The following is a 17,729-nucleotide window of genomic DNA, read 5'->3' on the forward strand; positions in this document are numbered from 1 at the left end:
GTTAGACTACAACTCCCATCATCCCTGACCCTGACCAGCTGATGGGAGTTCAATGTCTGGAGGGCCACAGATTCCCCAGTTCTGGCCTAAAGTTGCACAGCCACACCATTGTCTTTGAGTGGCTTCAAAAAAACACAGAAACACATAGCAATCGTATTGAAATAATTCTAATATAAGCAATATACAAAACTCAGAAATCAGCATAAAAATCAGCCCAAAATCAGCATAGAAACAGGCCAGCAAAATGTTTATAGGTCTGATGAGGTTAAAATAAGAACAATAAATAGTAATGCCAGTGTGTGCTATTAAAATTAAATGTCCTCACCTGCTTATTTGTCCTGCACTTTTTCATAAGATTATGCTTCCCCTGGGAATTTAATCTCAATTATATCTAAGAATAGACGGCTTTGAACCTTGCAATGAATTTCCCTACTTCTCTGAAATCTCTTTGCTTCCTCTCAAAGACATCTGAAACGACACCCCTTGTGTGAGAAGGTGGGGGGGGGGAGGATGTTTGGTAAGCCAACTTCCCTTCCTTACAAATTTCATTGAGATCAGAGACACCTATTTATAAAAGAGCACCTGATGCATAACTAATGTGAGTGAGGTTAAAATGAAAACTTTCCTTTCATAATAAAGTAAGGGAGAAATGGTTTTCCAAGGAGATTTTGGGCAGGGTTATATTATTATTAGAAACTCCACAACAGGGAGGCTCCCCCCCCCACAACATAAAGGTAAAGCGATGGGAAAAGTTTCTCCTTATGAATTTGTGTCTATGTCACACAGCAGAAAAAGAGAAGCGATCCAAACATAAGAACAGAACAATAATTAATAAGAATAAGAATAATAAGCCCTGCAGGATCCAGTCAATGGCTCATATAGTCCAGCATCCTGTTCTCATAGCACCAACCAGCATTGCGTGGGTGGCACTGTGGTTTAAACCACTGAGCCTCTTGGGCTTGCTGATCAGAAGGTTGGCGGTTCGAATCCCTGCGACAGGGTGAGCTCCCGTTTTTCTATCCCAGCTCCTGCCAACCTAGCAGTTTGAAAGCACACCAGTGCAAGTAGATAAATAGGTGGCGGGAAGGTAAACTGAGTTTCCATGCACTCTGGTTTCCGTCACGGTGTCCCGTTGTGCCAGAAGCAGTTTAGTCATGTTGGCCACATGACCTGGAAAGCTGCTTGTGGACAAATGCTAGGTCCCTTGGCCTGAAAGCAAGATGAGCGCCACAACCCCATAGTCACCTTTGGTTGGACTTAACCATCCAGGGGTCCTTTACCTTTTACCTTTACCTTTGCTAGTAACCATTGATAGCCTTACACTTCATGAATTTGTCCAATCCTTTTTTTAAGCCATCCAGGGGGTTATCAATGCCTCCTGTGGGAGGGAGTTCTATAGTTCAGCTTTGTGTTGCATGGAGAAGCGCTTCCTTCTGTCTGCTCGGACTCTTCGAACATCAGAGGTGAATTTAAGGGCAGCATGAACATTTCCGCTGCACTGGGTGTTGAGCCTAGGGGTCGCCCCAGAACGTCCCAACTATGATGCATTGAAAGCAGAATGTAAAGTGAGAGGCAGGGGGCACCGAATTTTGACTCGCACAAGGCGCTGCTGAAATTTGAAAGGCCAAAGTCTGCTGTTGCAACCGATTCCTTTGATTGCAGAAAGACACCTCCACCCTGCTGAGCATATGACCTTACTATGGGCAATTGTCGGTCGCCATTATTGTTAGAGCCGGGTAGGAATTTTCCCAGTTGGCCAATTGGTTTTCGCCTACCTAGTCTCAATTGTCACAACTTTTGTGAGGTTAGGCATTAGGTAAGCCTTTGTTTGGATGGAGGGGGAGATTGTAGCCTTCGCCTGCCCCTCCTCAGTAAGGGTATCCTGTTAAAGGGATCCAGGGTGTGAATCCTGTCTGAAGCCTGGACATGGGCTACGGCCATGTCACAGCCCCTACAGGGAGCCCTCAGGGTGCCCCTATTTGATGAAAGTCATAGGGTGTCCCTATTGGTGGTTTACCTTTAAGTGGACTCCCTGCAGATGGGCAGGAGTCAAGCTATAGCCTGGCTTCACCCCAATGCCTAAGCCAAACCACTCACATCTGTAACCAATAAAGTTGTGGCCTGTTTGAACCCGTGAATTAAAATACTTTGTGTCTGTGTGCTTTATTGTTCTTCTGGGAACTTTGTGGCTCAGGTGCCTTGGCATGCAACCCATTAGGGTGATGCGATTCCTTTGATTGCTGACAGACACCTCCACCCTGCTGAGCCCAGAATAGCAATAAATCCCAAATGCCCACAAGTCAAACTGTGGTCTGAGAGTAAAGGCACGGGAGTTTAGCCAGGATGGGAGAAAGTAACTTCAGCTGCTGCTATCTTTATTGTCTCACTCAGTTAATTATGACACCAAGTTCAACTAATACTAGAAGCTAGGGAGATGAATGTAAAACTCTTTCTTTCTGTCTTTCTTCCTTTCCTCCCCCTTCCGCCTTTTGAACCTGTAATTTTAGCAAAGGTAATCCTGGGAGCAATGATATAGCTTAGATGTGCTTCTGGAAGTTAACATTTGAAAGCAAGTGCTCAGTGGGGAACTCTGCCATCCCTGGTTTGCAGCTAAATTATGTCCCTGAAATGTAAATGATCACCAACTCAGCTAAATAATAAATAAAGGCACATTATGGAATAAGCCTCTCATTATATGTTAACCACAGAAAAGTCAACATCTTACAGATCTTGCTCCTTCATGATTCATTCTTAGTGGGAGATTGAAAGAGCCAATGTTCCTGGCTCCTGTATTTTTCCATTTTACTTTATTTGTTTAATAAGAGGAGTTGGGAGGGGGGCTGGGTGTGTGTGTGTTGCAGATTGGCTGCATAGGTAGCATTTCATTGGTGTGAGGCAAAGATATTCTGGGAGACAACAAAGGACTACTCTTGAATATATTCTCAATATGATTTGTCACCCTGCCAAAATAAAACAGCACCTAACCAGACTCATCAGTGGAAGCCCTGTGCAAGGGCTCCTCCCTCCCCTCCCCCTTCCCACAGACCCCCAATACCCCTGGAATTGTCTCAGGGTAGGAGGTTGGGAGAAGCCCCAAAGCAGTACACATGAGCAGGAGAGAGGGGGCACTACATCTGGGAAACTGAAATGCTTGCACAGACAGAACAATTGGAAGAGATCAACACTGAATTCCACCTGCTGTAATTTAACATTGTGGTTGATATTTTTTTATAACATACAATAATCAGATATACAGTCATACCTTGGAAGTCGAAGGGAATCCGTTCTGGAAGTCCGTTCAACTTCCAAAACATTTGGAAACCCAAGTGCAGCTTCTGATTGGCTGCAAGAAGCCCCTGCAGCCAATCAGAAGCCGCAGAAGCCCCGTCAGACGTTCGGCTTCCGAAAACAGTTCACAAACCAGAACAGTCACTTCTAGGTTTGTGGCGTTTGGGAGCCAAAATGTTTGAGAAGTAAGCTGTTCGAAAACCAAGATACGATTATATAGGTGTTCCAGACTAAAAATACAGCAGAGAGGGATTTCCATAAAAGGTGTGCAAAAGGAAAACACAAATGAAACCTGCTTTATACTGAGTCAGACCCTTTGTCTATCTAGCTCATTACTGTTTACACGGACTGGCAGTGGCTCTCCAGGGCTCTTTCCCAAACAGAGGTCTTTCCCAGCCCTACCTAGAGATGTCAGAGTTTGAACCTGAGACCTTCACAGCTTTGTTTATTATTATTTTGTCCCTTTCACTTTAAAAACCAAACAAAAAGAGAGAACCTACTGAAAGCTTTGCTAACTAGATTTCAAAGGTGGGCAGATCTGTAGGAATAGACAAACTCTAAGCAAAACCTCTCACTCTGTGTGAACATCTTTGAAGAAATTGCATGCCCAGGTAGAACCATGATTTAGGATTTCTATGCAGTAGTACAACTAATCTGCCCTTTATAACTGGAGCAACTGCAGTACATACCTTAAAGCCTGAGCAGGGACATGGCATCCCATTCCATGCCAAAGATTTACGACTGTTTTCCAGATGGGCTGTGTTGTGCTGCAGACACATTGCCCATTGTTTGCATCGCTGTGCAACCTGAGTTTCTGCAGCACACTGAAAGCCACGTGTCTCTGAGTGTATAATTACGTTGATCCTTAAAGGCACAATGTTCTGACAAGCTCTTTAATTCTTATAGCAAATGAGGAACGAGATTAACCTTCAATCTGATTCCATTTGTGCAACTTGAACATTTCCGCGATAAGCGTGGATAAGACGATTGGAGGTTGTGCGTGGCAACCACACAAATGGTTCAGGAGCATTTATCTGTTTGAAAGTCTTGCTTCGCTGTAGCACTGACACTGAAGTTATAGTGTATGTGTGTAATCTCCATAAAAAAGCAATGCAGCGTCACACACACCCTTATAGAGGATCTCATTATCTTCAAAGCACTGCTGTCGTCTCTTTGAAAATATAGAGTACAGTGGGTACCTCGGGTTAAGAACTTAATTCGTTCTGGAGGTCCGTTCTTAACCTGAAACAGTTCTAGCTAATGGGGCCTCTTGCTGCCGCCACACCACCACTGCACGATTTCTGTTCTCATTCTGAAGCAAAGTTCTTAACCCGAGGTATTATTTCTGGGTTAGCGGAGTCTGTAACCTGAAGCGTCTGTAACCCGAGGTACCACTGTAGTCTTCCACAAGCCTGTCAAAGGCCTTTGCATTTTCTTGGAGCTACTGGGGTACACAGTTCTCTCTGCCATGAACAGCGCACATGACTCCTATGGATGGCCATCACTGGGTATGAACCTGGCAACTCACTATATCCACTTTGAACAACCCATTATTTTATTTTATTTATTTATTGCAATATGCCACTCAGGGTAGCCTAAGGAACTGATGCAGGATGCATTTCATCCCATTTCCTGTTCCTGACCGACACTCAACATCCTGTTTTGGGCATATGTCAAAGCAAGTACCTCATTAAAACAGGTACTTACTGGCATGAGATTTGTGTGGACAAACTACAGCACTCTTGCTTTTCCCGGTTGGCCTATGGAGAGTGGAAGATACATTTGTTAGATCTTGTTTATATGATGGAAATTTGGGGTTAAGTTTACCCAGGGGAGGCATGGTGCTGATGTGGGAAATAACCACCGCTCCCATGAGGTCTCCACATTTCAAACATAATTAGAGCAGTGTGTGTCCCAGCCACAGGGAAGCAACAATAGACCACTAAGGTAACCTAAGAGTCTGCCCTAAGTTTGGAAAATTCAAACTATATTTATTAATATCGCTATGAATTCCTAGACAAGTTGGGACACTTCAGGTGAGGAGCTATAACTGCAGATCTATGTAAGAATGTTGAATGAGTTCATACATATTACAAGCACATATCCCAAATACAAGTGCTACAGCTACCTGTCCATCTTCATCCTTTTTCCTTGGAGGTTTTGGCCACTGGCTGATAAATATTCCGCTGCTCACTCAGCCTAAAGCATTATACATCTTGAAAAGAAACAGCCACTAAGAGTCACGGCAGGGAATTTCCAATTAATTACATCACAACAGAGGCGCCGGTATGATTAAGGCTTTAGGCTACAGCTTCCTTAGAGTAGTGGCTCATTTGACCTTGATGCATTTGCACTTGAGGACTCTGGAAGCAGCTGAGTGAGCAGGGCCGGCTCTGTCGTTGGGCAAAGCGAGGCAGCTGCCTTAGGCAGCAGATGCTGAGGGGCTGGAAGACCTAGTAGATGCCAAGCAATATTCAACTGCGAGTCCAGTTGTCTTATGCACATGGAATGGAAGACACCATCTTGTTCATCTCAGGCTGCAAAATATATTGGGCCAGCAATACGAAAGATGCAGTCTGGACATTATTTGTCATATCTTCCTTTCTGTGGAACATTCAGTTCTGTACATTTCCCCTGTACATTCACTGTGCTAAATTCCGCAAGAAACAAGTTTCAGAAAAGTCATCATGGATGGGGCACACAGGTGTAGTTAGGCCCATCATCGGCCCCAATTTAACCCCTGGGACAGTCCCCTCCCCCAGCACATCTGCCTGCCCTACACTTAGAGTGGGACAGAAATTAAATCAGTTCATTCTCACATACATTCCCTCTGTTAAACCAGTTTGCTTTGTAACAGGACAAACTGGAGCTAGGTCTTTATTGGTCTTGTTGGGCAAGATGAACTAGAACTAGAACTAGTTCCTTCAAAAATGAACTTTCCAAGCACTGGTTCAGTTCTGCTACTGAAAACAAACTCCCAAACTTGGAATGTGCTGATGCATGCTGTTGGTTTGTTTTTGTTTGCTTTTGTATTTAAATTATACCAGCTGTTTTATACCTGGTTCTGGTTGGTATAAATTTAGGTTATGGTAAAAAAAGAAAACACACACTCACACAGGCTCAACAAGTCTGAAATCTGCCTACCCCTAATAGACAACATTGATCAGCCTTGAACTCAACTCCAATCATCAGGGCTGGGGGTTCAGCTCTGCTCCACAACTAATCTTGGAGGGGTTCTAAGTCTTCTGTCCTCTTACTTTTAGGATCCATACTGAATTGCTACATGGTGTAGGACATATGTATTGATCAAGTCCAAGGTAAATGTACCTCTATAAAGATTCAGAGGCAGAAAGATGCACGCGGGGACACACACAGAGCATTATATTCCTAGCTTAAACTTTAAAAAGCACCTGAAAGACTGTAAACTTTTAAATTTCACTTGTTAAAGTATTATTTCTGCAAAACCCAGAGTTAGTGCTACTGAATAATGGAAAGGGGGCAACAATAGTTTAAAGGGAACACCATGTTTGTTCCATTATAAGGTTGTGCATTTCCGTAATACAATGCACTGTAGTGTAACATGACATGACACCTCTAAGTGATTGCAATGAAAGTTTAAAGCAAAATATACGCAGACATTGGCATGCAGCAATGAAAGTAGCATGATGTTCAGAAGCATTTTGCAATCAAAGGAAAAAGCAGTTGGGCTTGCAGCCTAGCTGGTGGCCTCCTTCTGCAACTGGTCATAATGCCTTTCCCTTTTAACCAATGAACTCTAAGTATGTCTCAGGGGACCAAACCATTCCATGGATCATGGGCGGGGGGGGGGGGGTTACCTCAGGGCCAATGGCAAGGTTTTACTGTGACTGTGCCAACTGCTTGTAGCCACAGAGTGCCCCAAACTCTCTTACCACTGCATGCCAATGCACAGAAAGCAGGCTCTGAAAAAAAGGGAAAGGGTGGAGCAGCCTGGTGAGCCAGATCGTGATATACCCCAGCCCAGTAATATAGTTGTCTAGAGAAGAAACTGAGGGGGGGGGGTTTAGAAAATTTGAGAAACTTTACAAGTTCTATCAATGCCTTTTCAAAGCAACTGCTAACTGTTTTTAAAATGGTTTTAAGCTGAACCCAGGACCTGCTGGTAAAGGGCAGGTCATATATCTTGAAATACTAATACTACTACTACTACTACTACTACTAATAATAATAGCAGTGATATAAATGCTCTTATACAAACTAATAGGAGCTGGCTGAACTGGCACCAACTAAAACAAAAGGTGGCATGTGTAGGATCCAAGGCACTAGGCATAAGGCTAGACCTTCTCAGCTTATACAACAATTCTGCAAAGTAGGGTATGATGGCCAATTCTTGGGAGAAAAGATACAGAGGCAGGGATGCAAAACCTGGTTGCCACTGTCAGCTTGATCAGGATCAGGATCATTATACAGTGATACCTCGGGTTAAGAACCCAGAGGTCCAATCTTAACCTGAAACTGTTCTTAACCTGAGGTACCACTTTAGCTAATGGGGCCTCCCGCTGCCACCGCACCACCGGAGCCCGATTTCTGTTCTCATCCTGAAGCAAAGTTCTTAACCTGAGGTACTATTTCTGGGTTAGCAGAGTCTGTAACCTGAAGCGTCTGTAACCCGAGGTACCACTGTATTACGTCTGAGAAGTGACACCCTGGCTGCTAAAGAGCTCAAGAAAACCTCTGTAAAATGCTAGGATCCAGCTCTGGATGAAGATATATGTCAGTGTACTACAGGGGTTAGAGAGTAGGATTAAGACATGAGAAACCAGAGTTCAAATCCCCCACTTGGCCACAATGAAACTTGCTGAATAACCTTGGGACTGATCACAGTCTTTCAGCCTAACCTACCTCACTGGGCTGTTATGAGGATGAAATGGAGGTATGTGTGCAGAGGGAGAATCCTGTCTGCTGCTTTGAGCTCCTCAGAGGAAAGACAGGCTATAAATGCAGTAGAAAGAAAGAAAGAAAGAAAGAAAGAAAGAAAGAAAGAAAGAAAGAAAACTTACCACTTTGAACTCAATGGAGCAAAGATGGGCTAGAAATGTAAATAATAAAAACAGAAATAAACATTGGTTTGAGACTTGTATTGCAAAATTTGGAGAAGTACAAATTTAGACAGATAACCACATTTTGGTTTTCACATTGTTTTGGGAAGTGGGGTTTTCACATGAAAATGTGAGCACAGCCAAATTTCTCCCCAAACCCTGCTGCCAACACAGATCCTTTGGGGATCTCACTACTTACTTCCCTCCACTGGGAGAACTGTTTATATACTTCTGCCCTCCACTTCCAAATTTTTAACCAGTTACTGATCCATAAGAGACCCATCTTCCTATTCTATCACTGCCAAGTTTCCCCAGGAGACTTTGATAGGGGACTTTGTCAAATGCTGACTGCTACATTATGCCAACTGTCATACAGTGTCAAATGTTGGCTGCTGTTGTGTGATCTTCAGAAGCCAAATACTGATGTTGAATATCAAATATTCACCCAATATTCACACATCCAGACAACACTGGGGGAAATATTCACTGCTGACAACTGGCAATGAAGGAAAACAATGGAGCCAACTTCATTTAGTTCTTGTCAAGAAGAGACTCCTGCTTCCTTATTGCCTATGATTTCTTTAAGGCAAACTTGGAAATTGCTATTTGCCCACTCACTTATGGCGAGTTGCCTTGAGGTGAGGAAGACAGGAAAGTGTCATAAATTGGGAAAAGGCTGTTGATGAGCATCAAATCACATACATCAGCCTGAATGGATATTGTTGGCTTGATACTTTTGAGGACCTATTGACGAGGTTGATTTAAGTCAGTGGGGACTAACCTATGTTGCCAGACTATGCTGATCATGCTGCCTGGGCTGATGGGAGTTTGAGAAAAAGACATCTGAAGGGCTTTAAAGCCTGGGGAAAGCAAGTTACCTTATTCGTCAGCACTATACAGGCTCCAAAACTAATAAACAGAATGGAAAAGGACATTGCTGTAATTTTTGTACAATAAGCAAGTCAGATGGCAATCTATGTTTGCAACCATGAAATGCATGAGGTCTCTCAACAAGCAGCTATTGCCCTCAGGGACTGCTAAATTCTAGCATTTGTGCTCTGGTAGGAGCTGTTGATTTGACTGCTTCTGGATTAGAAGCAAATAATAATCAGCAGCCAACGTATTCTGCTTTGCTCTTGCAACATTACCCAGATTGGCTTGGATCAAACATTTGTATCTGTTAAATCCGGGCTGCAGTTAAAAGAGACCTTTGTTTTGCATCCTTCTCCATGACCCCCCACAACTGTCTAGACTTTCTCATCTGCAGCAATTTATGAGAGAAATTGTTTTCTTCTCTTCAGTTAACTCATTTGCAAGAGGCGACAAAGCCTCTTGATTTCCTCAATTGAAAATCACTGGCTGATTTTTCTGTGGAGAAACACTTTTAAAGGAAAGCTCAAGCATGTGTGACATTGTTTCCCTTCCCAAAGACCTGGGGATACTGCCTCCCGCTGTTCAACTGGACAGGGCATCGTTTGGTTGCCAGTGGATGCTGGTGGTTTTGGAGACAAGGGGGAGAAATTCTGTTCTCTGTCCTGGGGAGAAGAGACATTGTATATGATGGAGGAGGAGATGGTGGCCTGTGGCTTGATTTACCACCTGAAGGACAATATACTGCCCCAAGTCTACTGTCAAGCCCACATGCAGCACCCTCAGTTCTAGAGGAACAGAGGAAAAGGAGATGGGAGATAGTTCCATTAAGAACTGTGTGCTGGCACAGCACCCCAAATTTTGACAACATAAAACTTGTGCTATTTTCCAAATTAACAGGATTTTAAAATGGATTTTTTTTCCCTGGAAACCATTAATATGGAAATAAGTGCTACAGAATCATAGACTTGGAAGATGGTCTTGGAGAACATCTGACCCAACTTTTTGCAAGGCCCACCACTTAATCCCAAGAAAATCTGTTCCACCATTGAATGGCTCTTTCCGTCAAGAAGTTTCTCATAATGCTTGGCCAAAATCTGCTATCATGCAAATTCCACCCACTAGTTCTAGTCTAGTGCAGCAGCAACAGGACCAGGGAAGAGAAGCAAAGCAGCCATTATATTTGCTCTGTGCACAACAACACTTACTCATTTACCATTAGCTATGGTTTGGCTTAGTGTTTATGTGCAGGCTTAACTCTGCAGTTGTAAACCAATGTTTTGATTCTTTTTCAATTGAAAATCTTATGTTGAGAAGTTGTGCTGTTTGCTGCAACCATGTGGCAGAAAGTTTCTCTCACCCTAGGTGAAGTGGAGTTCAACCAATCCACTAGCTGATTATCCCCAGAAAGAGCTGCAGTGGGTATATGTATTATTTAAGGAAAGCATCAGTAAAGAGATAATTGTGTCCTACAAAAGACACCTGGGGCCCCGAGGGAGAAAACTGTGTGTTTTATAATTCTCAGTTTGTAAGTATTTTCTTTATATCAGCAAATATGCTGCTTTGTTTAATCAAAGTGAACATAATGTCTGGAAGGAATTCTGTCAGGGGACCCATCCACTGAAACTCCCCATGTCTTTTTTGCTTTTCTTTTGTTTTGTTTTGTTTTGTTTTTGCTTTCCTGGCTTCCCTTAAATATTTTATATTAGCCCCAAATTAAAATACATGTAATGAGCAGAATAATACAGCCAGGATGTCAGTCTTTGCAGCCAAGTTCTCACTGAGGGAAGAATGTGACTAACAAATTGGGCCATATTGATTCTAAGGTCTTCTTATCTTGAAAAAGTCTCTTTCACTCTTGCAACACCAAAAGAAGCAAGCAGAAATATCCACAGTCAACTGCTCACATATCCCTTGGGAACGTGTTCAGATGCTTCTTTCACATAGGGTTGGTCGTTTTCATCACCTTAGATTCTGATGTGACCAGTGCTCCCTCATAAGAACTAAAGAGTAGTCAGTCCAAAGGCCTATCATCTAGTCCACCATTCTCTTCTCCCAGTGGTCAGTTAGACACCCATGTGAGGCCCAGTGTTCTTCTGCTGCCTCTGAAATTAGAGGTGGCATACAGATATAGCGACCAGCAGGGTTATGTTTATCCTCCATGAATTTGTCTCATCCTCTTCTGGTGGCCATCATGACACAATGTGGAAGTGAATCCCACAGCTTAATTGTGCAATGTGCAAAGCAAAACAAAAGTACAATTCATCACACCACAGAAGGAAAGAGTCTTCTTCATCACAGCTTGTAGGGCTCAGGAAGGTGGCCCCTTCACCTGATAGGCATACCAGGAACCAGACAGATGTGGAAGGAAAAAGCATCCCAGATAGAAATAAGATGTTAGGTCCACAGGTGAAGTGATGATGTCAATCAGTAGCCCTGAGAGAAACAGGATTCTCATGACTTGGTCCTTAGCTCTGATCTTCCTTGGAAACACACTCTGGGGAAGCCTGGGGGACACCAATAAGAGCAAGTTCTTCATCAGTAACCCAACCCACAAGCACCCTTCTTAGAATATATTGAGTTCACTTGCAATGAGGTTGAGGATAAGTACCCCAAAGGGGATCTAAGGCTGCAATCCAGTGCTCGCTCACTTAGAAGCAAGCTTCATTAAATACAGTTGGACTTCTGAATAGACATGTGCTATGCTATAAAATAGTCATAGAGTTGGAGCACCTTCCCTACAAGGAAAGGCTTGTTTGGGGCTTCTTAGATTAGGAAGGAGAAAATGTATAGACTAAGAAGAGGGCATGGTAGAATTGCAAAGTTTAGTTTGACGAACCTTGAATCTCACCTCAGCGGGGCAGTTGAGAGAGTGGCAGGAGGCCAAGGGTTTGTGGGAAGCTGATTTTTGTGCCACTGGCATGGGAAATCAGTAGGAAATGGCTACAGAAACACAAGGGAAAGGGAGTCATCTGAGAGCTGGCAGTTCATACTCTTCCATATTTAACAAAGATTATATTTAAGACTTTGAGGGTGTTTGGGGAAAATGTGGCTCCAATTTTAATTCAAAAGGAAGAGTTCCATAGCTATCAGAAGTCTGAGATACATGGCATCCTTGTCAATTTTGTGTGTGTTTCATTTTAATCAAGAGGGATGAAGGAGTCTGTACTGCAGGGGTCAAAACATTTTTTAAATCCTGGGATAGGAAGGGAAGGATATCTGGTGAGAGATTTGTCCATAAAATAGCACACGCTGTTTAGAGACTTAACAAGCAAGAACAACATGGCATTGGATTTTAAAATAAAGGTGAAAATACAAACAACATAAAGGACAGGCACTACATAAAATATAACAGGACCACTAAATGGAAAAAGGGGAATTAAACTTACTGATATAGACTCTGTAGTACCTAACGGATGGGGCTGTGAGCCAAAGTCAAACAAACTTTTTTTAAAAAATATATGCTTAGAAATCTGATGGTTGTTTCGGGGTGGGAGGGTGGAACTACTCAAAATGAACCCTAAACTGTAGAAGTTTCAGTTCTGCTCCAGTGAGCTCCACTTGACTTAGATAATCTACTCATTAGGTGAAACCCACTAGGCATCCTGTTACACTCCCCCCCCCAGCAGTATGACCTGAGCTGTACTTCCTATAGAGCTTCAAGCCAGGCATTCACTACTTTCATAAATACCTCCTGATGGTTGATTCACAGAGCGGCAGTGACACCTGCCTCAGAAGTCACTGTGCTCCTCCAGGCTTGAGGAATAATGTGACAACCATAGATGTTGCAGGAGAAAGGGAGAAAGAGCAAATACATTACAGTAGGAAAGGAACAGGGCTACAAATAGAACTGTCAGGTAAGGGAGAAAGAGAATGTGTTGTGGTGAAGTGGGCTTAAAATGAGGGCACAGGTGAAAGCATGGATAACAAAAGTCTACACCTGAGATAGCTTCTGTTGACCTCTGAATGGGCAAAAGAATAGTTCATGTTTGTAAATGTATCGAAGGAGCCATCCATTGGGGTAAAATATTTGGAGACTATGGAAACACTATAGATGCACATCTATATCAGGGAAATGGAGCCTGTAGCCCTCCCAGTCAGGATGGTGAATAGTCAAGGACTCCGTGATGATGTGAATGGTACTCCAATGACTTCTGGAAGGCCACAGATTCTGCAGCCCTGATTTGCATGAATATATATTATTAACTCATAGAAAATGCCCTGGTTCTATGCTCTACTATGCATTAGCCAACAGCAAAGCATAGAATTCAGGACTGTCAACTGGTCCTGTTCTGTGCACTGCATTGTTACCAACCAGATTCATGGAACAACATCTGTCAGAGATGCTCTCTGGCTGCACATTTCCCTCATCAAGCAGGATCTGCATAGTCCACCAACAGTAGCAGATGGTGAGGTGGTGTGGACAGGACAAACAAAATTGATGTTTGCGCCAATTCAGCTTTAAAGAGCAGGTTTTTATGGGGAAAACTCAGGCAAAATAAAAATAAAAATTACCCATGCTCAGAAACAGAGGGTTAAAGTGCAGACCTCTGCCTGGAAAGAGAGTGGCAAAAGGTAAATGTGGATAAGTCCTGTCTCAAGACTCCTTACATGTTTTCCCTAAGAAGGAATTCATCCATTCATTTTGAATTTTGCTTTTGGCACTACCTGGATCCAAAAACACAGCATCCACTTTTGCATCAGGACCAATCTAATATTGTCATGTGGCTCTTAGAAGGTTGTCTGGAAGGGAATCTCTGGTCTCTAGCTTAAAGAAAGGTTCCTCACCCCTACCTTAAGAGGCTGAGGTTGCATGAAGCCATCTCTCATTTAGTTCAGAAAACCTGACCTTGTAATTTGCTGCCATTCATAGGTGTGGCACCTTGACCGATATATCCTTATGCAAAGAAAAGCCATTGGCCCTTCAGCTTTGATCATAGAATAAAACTTGAAGGTGTTCCTGCAGAGGTACTGACTTCTCTCCCCCCCCCCGCCTCTCTCTCTGCTTGCTTCCTTCCAACATCTTTTCCTGCGGTGCAATAACATCCTGTGTGATGTTTATGTTGCGTGATGTCCACAGCCGCTGTCATTTCAGATGTTGTAAAATCCTATAAACGAGAGAAGGGACTGGGAGAGGGGGGACAAAAATGAATCAAGGGAGTTTCAGCAAATGCTAACCAAAACCAGGCATCTGCCTCTTGTTTTCCAGGTATTATTTACTCACTTGTTTGCACTGCAACTTCAGGTGTACACAACTGAATTTGCATCAGATGGGCATGTACTAAGCTGGTTCTGCATGCAGTTTGCCCTTGCCAGTCTGCCAACTGACCAAAAAACACACCACCTAGTTTGACTTGTTTTTGTGCCATTCACAACAGCTTGATGCACAGGAATAATCAGATGAAGCTTTTCAGTGTCAAGGTGAGCATTATAACCTATTAAAATTTGCAGATCGAGCTGCTATCAAAAACATGCAAAAAGAAAAAAGAAAGTTGGCAACCTCAGATAGAAGCAAATGTGTGGACTGTGCAGAAAACCCTGCTAAAATCATTTCCCTCATATGATGTCACAGGGGTGACAAAACCTCTGTAGCCAGAGGTGTTTTTTGCTTTTTTAAAAAAACACTCTAGAGTGACTCGTCTTTAGTCCTGAACAAGTAGCAATGATAGTGACTTCCTTTTAACTGGAGCTTAGAGACAGTCAATCCCTTTGTTTTCTTTATGTTTCTTTTCAAAGCCAGCAAACACAGCAATAAAAAACTGTGCATCAGACCATGGACTTGGAGTGGTCTGTTAAGAAACTTAGGGTCTTGGTGTCTATCAGTGTAGTGGAGAGGGAATTTAAAGGAGTAACTTGTGTCGAACTGTGCTTCAAAGCCTCTGTCACTGTCTCAAGGGTTGGCTCAGACAGGCACGTAGAGGAATCAGACGGCGTGATTTTGACAGAATAGCCTTACCAGGCTCAACACTGCTTGCTTTGCAACCCTTCTAGGGAGTTATGTAAGAGGTTAGTTCACATATATACCCAGCCCACAAGCCTCTGTCCGTGCTTGAGAAGTGTGTTGCCGGGGATGGGGTAAGCCTTTCTCCACCACACAGAGGTTCATGCCTGGTTCACACAACTGTTCCTTTATGGGGGAGGAGGAGAATGTGGCCTGAGGCTCTGTGCATACAGGTCTTTGTGAGAAGCACATTATGTTGTGTTCACACAGAACTGCCTTATAGTTACCCAGACCTTTGGTCAATTTAGCTCAATATTGTCTAGGCTACGCTGACTGGCAATTGGGCCACAGAGTTTCAGACAGGAAATTTCCCCTGCTCTTCCAGGAGATGCCAAGGCCTGAACCTATGACCTTTCTTTTTGGAAACTTGTGGAGAAACATTCAGCATAGAGATAGATCAATCAGTCACCTCATTTGATATAAGCAGTGGGGGGTTTCCCCCCTAAAAAAATATATTTAGGAGTGCTCTCATTTTGACTCAAGAAAATCACCATTTCAAATGGGGAAAATAAATACAGTAAATGGACAAAATAAAAGAACATGCATTACCTCATATTACACGGCTGACAGCTCATACTATATTGAAATACTGCCCATCAATGAGGCCAACCTTCCATCAGTAAAACACCACACATCCACATTCCACACTGCTTCACATATTAAATGCTCGCTTCCATCTCAGACTCAGGAAACACCAGGAAAGGAAATGAAGACGCCATCGGAGGTGGTAACATTGAAACTGACCAGTCACCGTGCTATTCAATGGAACTTAGGATTCACTGTGCTAGAGAAGAAACCAAAAAAAATAAAAAAATAGTTTCTTCTCCCATTAGATTCACAAAATGTTTAGGGGTATGCATATCCCTGCGTACCCCACAGAAAAAAGCACTACATATAAGTCATCTTCCTGTGTTTCACACACATGTAAAGATGTGCACTGCATCATGCCGGTGGATTAAAAAAAAAAAATCAGTATGGTTCATCCCTACAACTTGCTCAAATTACCGGTAATTCTGGAAACAGGACATAGGATTGCTTCTTGTTCTAGTCCAATTTAAGTTTATAGCATTATCCTTGAATAGTGTAAATGACAATATCTTCAGGTAATTTTGCCTCCCCCCGGAATGAGTAAATGGATTGGGTCAATTGTTTCCACACACAAACACAGAATGAAATCTACCGTATTTTTCGCTCTATAACACGCACCTGACCATAACACGCACATAGTTTTTAGAGGAGGAAAACAAGAAAAAAATATTCTAAATGAAACAGTGGATATATGATTTTTGTGGTTCATGCTGTGGTCACAGACATGTGATCTGACGGTGAGTTTGGGGTAGCCCAATGCAAAAATCCTGAGGATCCATGTGGATCCATGCTTTGTAACCACGTTTTTGCGCCATTGCGACCCCATGAAACAGTGGGTGCGTGTGTGTTTTGGTGCAGGCTGTAGCCATGGATATGCTATGTGATCTGATGGTGAATTTGGGGTGACCTAGTGCAAAAATCCTGAGGATCCATGTGGATCCGTGCTTTGTAACCACATTTTAAGTGGGGAGGGAAGGAAAAGAACTCAAGGGACAAGGAGCTCGCGTGGGGGGTGTGGAGAAGGATGCTGCTGATAATGCAGGAGAGGCTCCTCTCCAGCTTTGCTCCTTTAGAACAAGCAGGCTCTGCGTCTCTCCCTCCTCCCCGGCAAGGAAACCATGATAGTAACCACTCTGAGACAAATCAAGAAAAATTGCGACCAACACTCTCCCCCAACAAGCGCAGTGAGGTCAAAACACACACACACGCAGAGAGGGAACTGGCCCTAAAGTCGCAGGGCGCTGGGGGAGTGAACGGGAAGCAAGAGAAGGAGAAGGAGCCCTCACACACAGAGAGACACACAGAGTGTCAATTCTAAAGTCGGAGGGACAGCGCAGGGAGAGTGACGGGAAGCAGGAGGAGGAGAAGGAGCCCTCTCTCTCTCACACACACACACAGAGTGTCAATTCTAAAGTCGGAGGGACAGCGCAGGGAGAGTGAAGGGAAGCAGGAGGAGGAGAAGGAGCCCTCTCTCACACACACACAGACACAGAGTGTCAATTCTAAAGTCGGAGGGAGAGTGCAGGGGCGCAGGGAGAGCGAAGGGGAAGCAGGAGGAGGAGAACTATAGCTCAAGCACACACACACACAGCCCCTACAGTGGCTAATCCAAAATCGGACAGCAAAAAACTGCAGGCAGGGACAGAGAGTACGGTTTTTTTTAAAAGCAGCCAACCCCGCTCTGCTTCTCTCCCTCCTCCCGGCTAGGCTGGCTGAAAAGCTTCGCTGCTACTTAGCAGCTCTGTGGGGAGGAGAGAGGAACATAGAGGACGGGTTTTTTTAAAGCAGCCAAGCCCGCTCTGCTTCTCTCCCTCCTCCCGGCTCGGCTCGCTGACAGGAGCCGCTTACACCTGCTTTGCTGTTTCAAAGCAAGCCACGGACTGCTCACAACTGCAGCAGATTCC

At 43.6% G+C, this 17,729-nt stretch overlaps 1 protein-coding gene across 2 annotated transcripts in view; it reads left to right on the forward strand.

Moving 5' to 3' along the window:
* Positions 1-17,729, forward strand: part of LOC309341605 (uncharacterized protein) — a 117,287-nt gene that overhangs the window by 40,416 nt on the left and 59,142 nt on the right. The window lies entirely within an intron of this gene.

This window comes from Podarcis erhardii, assembly GCF_964252035.2.
Source record: "Podarcis erhardii genome assembly, chromosome: 5".
Lineage (NCBI taxonomy): Eukaryota > Metazoa > Chordata > Lepidosauria > Squamata > Lacertidae > Podarcis > Podarcis erhardii.